The sequence below is a fragment of the Lepisma saccharinum genome, chromosome 17 (genome assembly GCF_977018435.1).
Source record: "Lepisma saccharinum chromosome 17, izLepSacc3.1, whole genome shotgun sequence".
NCBI classification, from domain to species: domain Eukaryota; kingdom Metazoa; phylum Arthropoda; class Insecta; order Zygentoma; family Lepismatidae; genus Lepisma; species Lepisma saccharinum.
In genome coordinates, this window is record NC_139245.1 from 36,283,359 (window position 1) to 36,290,801 (window position 7,443).

Here is a 7,443-nt window from a genome sequence, read left to right on the forward strand (position 1 = left end):
GAAATACTTCTTAACAGAACAGAAGCAATTGTATTTTGACAAATTTAGACAAATAAAGAATATATTTTATGAAAAAATATTATTTTTATAATAATTTTTCTTTGAAGTAAAGCATGTCCAATTTTTAGAGTTCAATGGTGACATGGATAATGTCTGATCACTCGCTGGTGTAAAAAAAAATTATCAAAGTATGCTTATTTATATTTATATGGTTCTTTGAATTGAAGTTGTAAGTCCACTTAATGCACAAATAGGCTAATCGGAACTGGACCTACAATTCAAAATGGTACCCGTATCACTGCAATGTGCCTCTACCAGAGTTTCGAACCAGAAATCCCTTCATTACAAGGAGCTTAATTCAATTTCTCAGTGTATTTTGAAACTGACCAACCCATCCTAATCACCATAACAACGTTGAAAGTCAAACATGGGTGAAATATAAATGATTAAAAAATAATAGAAATGAGAACATATAATTATATCTTTGAAGTAATAATTCAATGGAAATTGCTCACAAGTAACATTAGAAGAATTAATTTTTCTAACTAGTAACCACAACCTCTGATACACACTGCACATTTAATATTATAGAGAATGTCAAAACTTTTCATTGATTTATAAATTTTTAGTTATTATTCAATTATATTATTCGTATTGTTACTGCCTAAAAATTGCTAAAGTTTAGCTTGTCTCCACTTTGCACTTGTGACTTGATATTTATTACCCAGTTCTGGTTACTGGTTCATTTACTGAATTTATTTTGTGGTCAAAGTGTATCTACCGTAACGCAACTCCCGTACGATACGCTACATTTCTCAAATTATGTAAGTATATAGGATATTATTACATTCATTTTGAATTTTTATTTGAGATACGTAAAAGGTGAGAATGTCGCATAGTAAATTTTTAGTATCCGAAAGTTATATTTGAAGACATGTGCTCAATTTGTGATGTTTGAAATTAATTTGGAATATTACTGTGTAATTCTGAAAGTTCGAACACCATATAGGTTGAAAACCATAAATGTGGAACATGTATTCTGTCCAGGAAAAATGTTTTCATTCATACAGATATGACATTAGAGTAGAATTTTCAGATGACCGTGCCTCATAGAATCATGAATGAATTTCATACAACATTAAATGCTTCCAGCCTCTCATCTATTAGTAGAGGGGACGGGAGCATTATGCTGATCACATCACTCAAATCCCACCTTCTTTGTGACAGGGTGCAACAAACCACGGAGAGCTTATTATTGCATGTAAAACTTTACACAGATTTGAAGGTAGTTTAGGATTTGGTGGCGAATACGAGTATTTTTGTTTTTTTAGTTGTAACTGTTGTATGGTGTGAATGAATGTGTATTTCGTAGTTTTATGCACTTTTTCCCCCCCCTCGAGAATAATTGTAGCAATTGAGATACGTGGTCATTGGAGGAGAGGTAAAATAAATATAATTTAATATCATTCCTAATTAGGTATCAAACATTGCGAATTTTATTTTCAGGAAATGATTTACAAATAAATATTGAAATAAAGGGGCTTAACCCCAATAGGCCCCCTTAAATATTTCATTCGTGCATACAGTACTGATTCCTTTCAATATAACCGTAATGTAAAATTATATCACTGTAATGTAGCTGAAATATCACAAAACCTTACGGAAATGTATCTGTAATGTTACACTGACATGTTTCTGCAATGTTACATTGACACGTTTCTGTAATGTTGCACTGACAAGTTTCTGTAACATTACGAATGTTATGCTAGATTCGCGGACATTTTTACATTGCTGAAACATACCTGAAACATCACAGTAATGTTTCGTAATGTTGCTGCAATGTTACAATGTTTCACGAGTTACGTATCCGTAACATATCTGAAACCATGTTGTGCTGTATGGGAAAGTGACCATTTTTAATAATATCCAACAATACCCTCTTTCGTAATTCTTTTTTGTTCACTTTTCATTAGATTTTGACGCCGCAATGAATTTTACAAGAGATATTTATTTCACTTAAGGATGTTATTCCATAACTAAACTAATGGTTAATATTAACCCTAGGTTAACCGTGCGGTACGAGAAACTTACTTACCAGAGGGGAAGGCGTGACAGGTTCACATCTTTTTTATCACTAAAATCAAGAAACCATTTTGTTTTTGAATCACTGCTTCCGTTGTTGATTACATATGTGCAGTTATTTATTATTCATACTAATTACAAAAATTACCATCATTAATGACAATTAATAATAAATTATGACTAAAATTGTCATACACATATTTTACCATTCTCTAAAATTCACAAAAACCAAAATAATTCTTTATTAATGATTTTTGTTTATACAGGTGGAGGTGTTTATTAATTATAATAATTACAAAAATTTCCATCATTGCCAGCGAATTGTACATTGTCGCTGGCATGAGTGTCTCGAATAACACGTATTCACCTAATGCATTTTGCCTCCTATTTACATTACATTTATATTTTTGTAAACAAAAGTAATACAAAAGTATTGGGAACATCTTAGGGAACAATGCAATTTATTTTCAGTTTTTTATAATAAATTTCACAGTTGAAAAATCGAAAGAAAAGAGGAGGTGGGGCTGCCACTTCTCGGGTATGCCTGGATTAAGTATTCTTGATTGAAATATTTCAATATGATTTTTATGTAGTACAGTAAAACCTCGTTAATTCGGACTTCGCTTAATCTGGACAGGCAAAAAAAAAAGCAGAATGCAAGGTTTTTTAATGTGGCTAGAAGTCAACAAGAGAATTTCCCAAAGAAAAGGCAGTCAACCACTGATGAAATTCTGTTCCCCGCAGACTTTGTACTGTACTGTATGTATAGTGTATTTAGGCCTGTGCCCTTTAATTACGCAAACGTGCCTTGTTGCTTAAACAGAGTTTTAATGCACTTTCTACTGTTCTTTAAGAATATTTCAGTTAATCCGGTCTTTCGTTAAACCGGTCAACTTATTCCCCAATTAGTCCGGATTAACGAGGTTTTACTGTAGTTTCTTTAGAATATGATTTCAGTAATTTTACATATTTATAAATATGTCAAAATAATCTACGAAGTCAGGAAAAATCTCATAAGTTGCTTAATTGTAAGCATCAATGGCCTTGTAAACTCGTAATAAACCATAGACAAACAATTGGTTTTATTTGACGCGGGGCCTCGGGCCAGTGTTCAGTTGTTCCTTCCTAGGGCTCGCTTTGCGTACAGGCTTAACCCTTTTTCTGTCGCTGGGTTGTGGATACACAGAACTGCATGTCCTAATTCCACCATTTTGTCTCTGTAATACTACCTAGATCCAACTTTATCAGGGTGCTAATTAGGATAACAACCTGTTGTGAAAACTGATCCTAGAAATTAAACCTGGCAACTCTGACTTCTTTCCATTTCGGGACATCCCCACTTTAAAGCTTTGTGCTGGCCAACGAGTTAGAATAAGTACCACAGTGCTCCGGGCAAATAGAAGGCTCGTCCCCATGATTTGAGCGTCAGTAATGCCAAATTTCTTTGGAAAAAATAATACTGTGTTGATATCGGATTTAAAACAGTATATTGGTGTAAGTGCAGGGTGAGGCAAAAGTCAGGCTACATATATGAATGGGCACCACGGTCACCAGACTTAACACCATTGCATTTTTATTGTGGGGACACGTAAAGACAATTGTGTACGCTAAGAAAATAAAGAGCCTGGACCATCTCAAAGAAAGAATCACTCCAATCACACCAGCTGACGGCTTACGCAATTGGAAGAGCCGAATTGAAGTACGCATGCAAGTAGATGATGCCCATGTCGAACATGTGCTGTAACTGTAACCTGTATATATATCATTCATGTGAGTGTTTTTGTGCCATATTTATTTTCTTATATAGTCTGGCGTTATCCTCACCCTGTACATGGATTATCTGCCTCTCGTGACACATTTTGACTGTGACAAATGTCAGAAATTGATGCTATGGTGTTCAGTTACGAATCTAATTGTAGAATTGGTGTAAAATATCGCACATATACTGTATAGAGAATCGTACCAAGAAGAGGTGATGGCGTTAACATAAATTTCCTTAAAGATGGGTCAGAGATGCGTGCATGATAAGTCAAAAGAGGTGGCATATACCTTATTTACGGTTTTATTCTTTCCCGTACAAAAAATCATGTGTTGTTTAACCATTAGGTTATTATTATTATTTGTTGAAGCTTATCACAAATGAAATGAAAGAGGAGAGATAGATACTAAGCCAATTTGAATATATGTTTTATATAGTGGCGGCGATTGGTTTCCAAAACTGGGGGACAAGAACAGTGTACTTTCCCTTGGTAGATAAGGTTAGCACAGTGGGGGGCAAAAGTGACAATAAGTGGGTGGTTTCCCCCCTTCCTAATCGCCGCCACTGTTTGAGTATGTGCAATGCACGAACCCCTTAACATGAAGCCGCGATCAGCACATTCTGAACATGAAAATACTTGTTTTTGTCTGCGTTGACAGTAATACTAGTCAGTTTCATAGGATTGGATTCGTTATGTTTAAAACAATGCTTTATCCTGAAATACAACTACAGAAGTTATATATGTATTAACAAATTTACATGTTTGCTTCAAAACGGGTAAACTAAAGGACGCACTCTTCTTCAATCCACCATTGTCCACAGCTCATTTTCCCGCAGTGTTCCAGCTGGGTTGGAGGCTTTGCTTGCAACATACGTATATGTCCTAAGCAGCCTGCTCCTGCTATCTAGCGACGATAATTGAACTTGTTCGTTGATAACCGTGCTTGTCTTCACAGTCACATATTTAAACACTGTAACACATTAGAAATAAAATATGAATGTCCACCCGCTCCCCACTCAAACATTATTTTACTTTTTGCTGCTGGATATTCCCACCACAATAAGTCCTTGGCGTTTCCGGTACTTATAACATGGCGGACGGAGCTTCAGTTTTCATCCGCTTGGAGAGCCCATCTATGTATATATTCTATCTCGTTGGTGCCAGCTGAAGCACAATTTGTTACTCAGGCAACCGTGCCAGCATGATACTACTCTTTAGTGGTGTAGAGTTTCATTTACGTTCGCAACTTTGATTCCGCTGGTTACGGCACCACTTGAAACTTAATCTGTCTGGAATTGAAATGGAGATCGTAAACACAAAGCAATTAGTTAAGCATCGTTGTAATTGTTCTAGTACTCCGGTTACACGAGAACAGTTTTACATTGTTACAGGTGATATATTGTCCAGATGCTGTACAAAGTCACAGAGAACGAAGTGTGAAACCATTTGGATTTATATTGTCAAATATGAATACCTCGCTTCATTGGCCCTGTGGTGGTTCATGTTTCATACAAAACCACCCGCAGGGGAAAAAGGATCAAATCTTTAAGTTATGTTCTGAAGTGCGTCATTACTAGGACACAACTACAATATAATAGTGAAGTTAGTAGTAAGCCCGTTGCTAGGATAACACTACCCGACAGTCTTTGAAAGATTTATATCCCTTTTCCTTGATGAAAAGGATTGGCTCTCACCAAGGTATAATACCGGTTGTACACAAATGAATATGGGAGTTTTAAACTTGTATCTTTTCTATGCGTACACATTACAAATATGAACGTCATGAACCATAACTCACCAAGTTTCAATTCTACGCATGCGCAAAATTTATTTCCTAACTCTGCCGCTTGGCGGAGCCATTCGTAAAGATGGCGACTCCCGAGCGTAAGGTCCGCTTTAGACGAAAGCATTTTCCTTCTGCATTTTTCTTAACATTTATGCCATGACCAAAATGCTACCGTGTAAAGTAAGAAATGTTATGGCATTTCTCAAGGATAGAACTGGCTCTATTTCCGTAGTATTTTTCGTAGCATAACCAATCAGAGGCGAGCTCTAGGTCACGTGTGCAAATGTAATGGCGGTCGCGTGAGATGTAAACAACGTATCACTTCACACTTTTAAACGACGATAACTATTCAACCGAGAGGAATATCGCTTCGTATTAAATGGTTTTAGGTAGAGAAGAATGACGCTGATTAAATACATACTTTACAACGTTTACTGCACACGAATGGAAGACTATTTTAGCTTTTTTAATTGTAAACACTTGCACACAGCATTGACGGTGTAACTTGACGTACCTTTCGTGCTGTATGCATTGCACATTGTAATTGAAACAGCTAACCGAAATGTTCCATAAAATGCTTTCGTGGAAAGTTCTATCTGTTATAAGATTTTTGGAAGCATTTGCGTAACATTTATGCTAGCAAAAATGTTAAAGGAAATGTTTTCCTCTAAAGCCGGCTGAAGACTTTTTGTGTGTTGGAACTCGCGAGGTCTAATTCAGTTGTTACAGTTCAACAGGCGTATCGGCGAAGATTTAGAAGTGACCCCCCGCCTGACAACAACATTCGTAGGTGGTATAACCAGTTTAAAACGACAGGATGCTTGTGTAAAGGTAAAAGTTCCGGACAGCCGCGTGTATCAGACGAGAAGATGGAAAGCGTCGGAGCGGCTTTCACTCGCAGTCCTAGAAAATCTGTGGTGCGGGCGAGTCAAAAACTAGCACTGCCAACAATGACAGTGTGGAAAGTGTTAAGGAAAATACTCCAAATGAGACTGTACCCTCTGAAGCTGTTACAGGCCCTAAAGCCTGCACATCATTTGGCTCGTAGGAACTTCTGCACACAAATTCTTAATCAAGAAGTTGACGATTTTCTTAGTCGTGTGATTTTCAATCCACATTTCATCTAAGTGGAAAAGTGAACACACATAATGTTCGTATCTGGGGGTCGCAGAATCTACGGGAAACTCTGCAGCACGTACGGGATTCACCCAAAGTTAATGTGCATTATCTAAACAACAAGTTTATGGGCCGTTCTTTTTTATGGAAGAAACTGTTACTGGATTTCATATCTATACATGCTACAAAATTGGCTCTTTCGGCAACTGGAGGATAAACAACACATCATTTGGCAACAAGACGGCGCTCCCCCTCACTTTCATAACGTAGTGCGGGAATTGTAAAATTAAATTTTCCCCCATCGTTGGATCGGTCGTCATGCTGCAGACGACTTGCATCTTCTCCAGTGGCCTCCAAGGTCTCCTGACCTCACCCCTTGTGATTTTATTCCCCGTGGGGCTGTGTAAAATATCGTGTTTACGTACCACCGCTGCCTGCCAGCTTACCTGAGTTGAGACGCAGGATTGTTCCAGCGGTAGAGTCGATTACACCAGACTTGATAAGTTTAGTGTGGCGGAAATGAACTACCGGTTGTATGTATGCCGTATCACAAATGGTGTCCACATTGAACACTTGTAATTTAGGTTATGAAAACTTCGTGCGTTACTGTTTCATTTCATATATCGTTCATATTTGTAATGTGTATAGCATAGAAACTATACAAGTTTAAAATTCCGATATTCATTTTTGTACACCCAT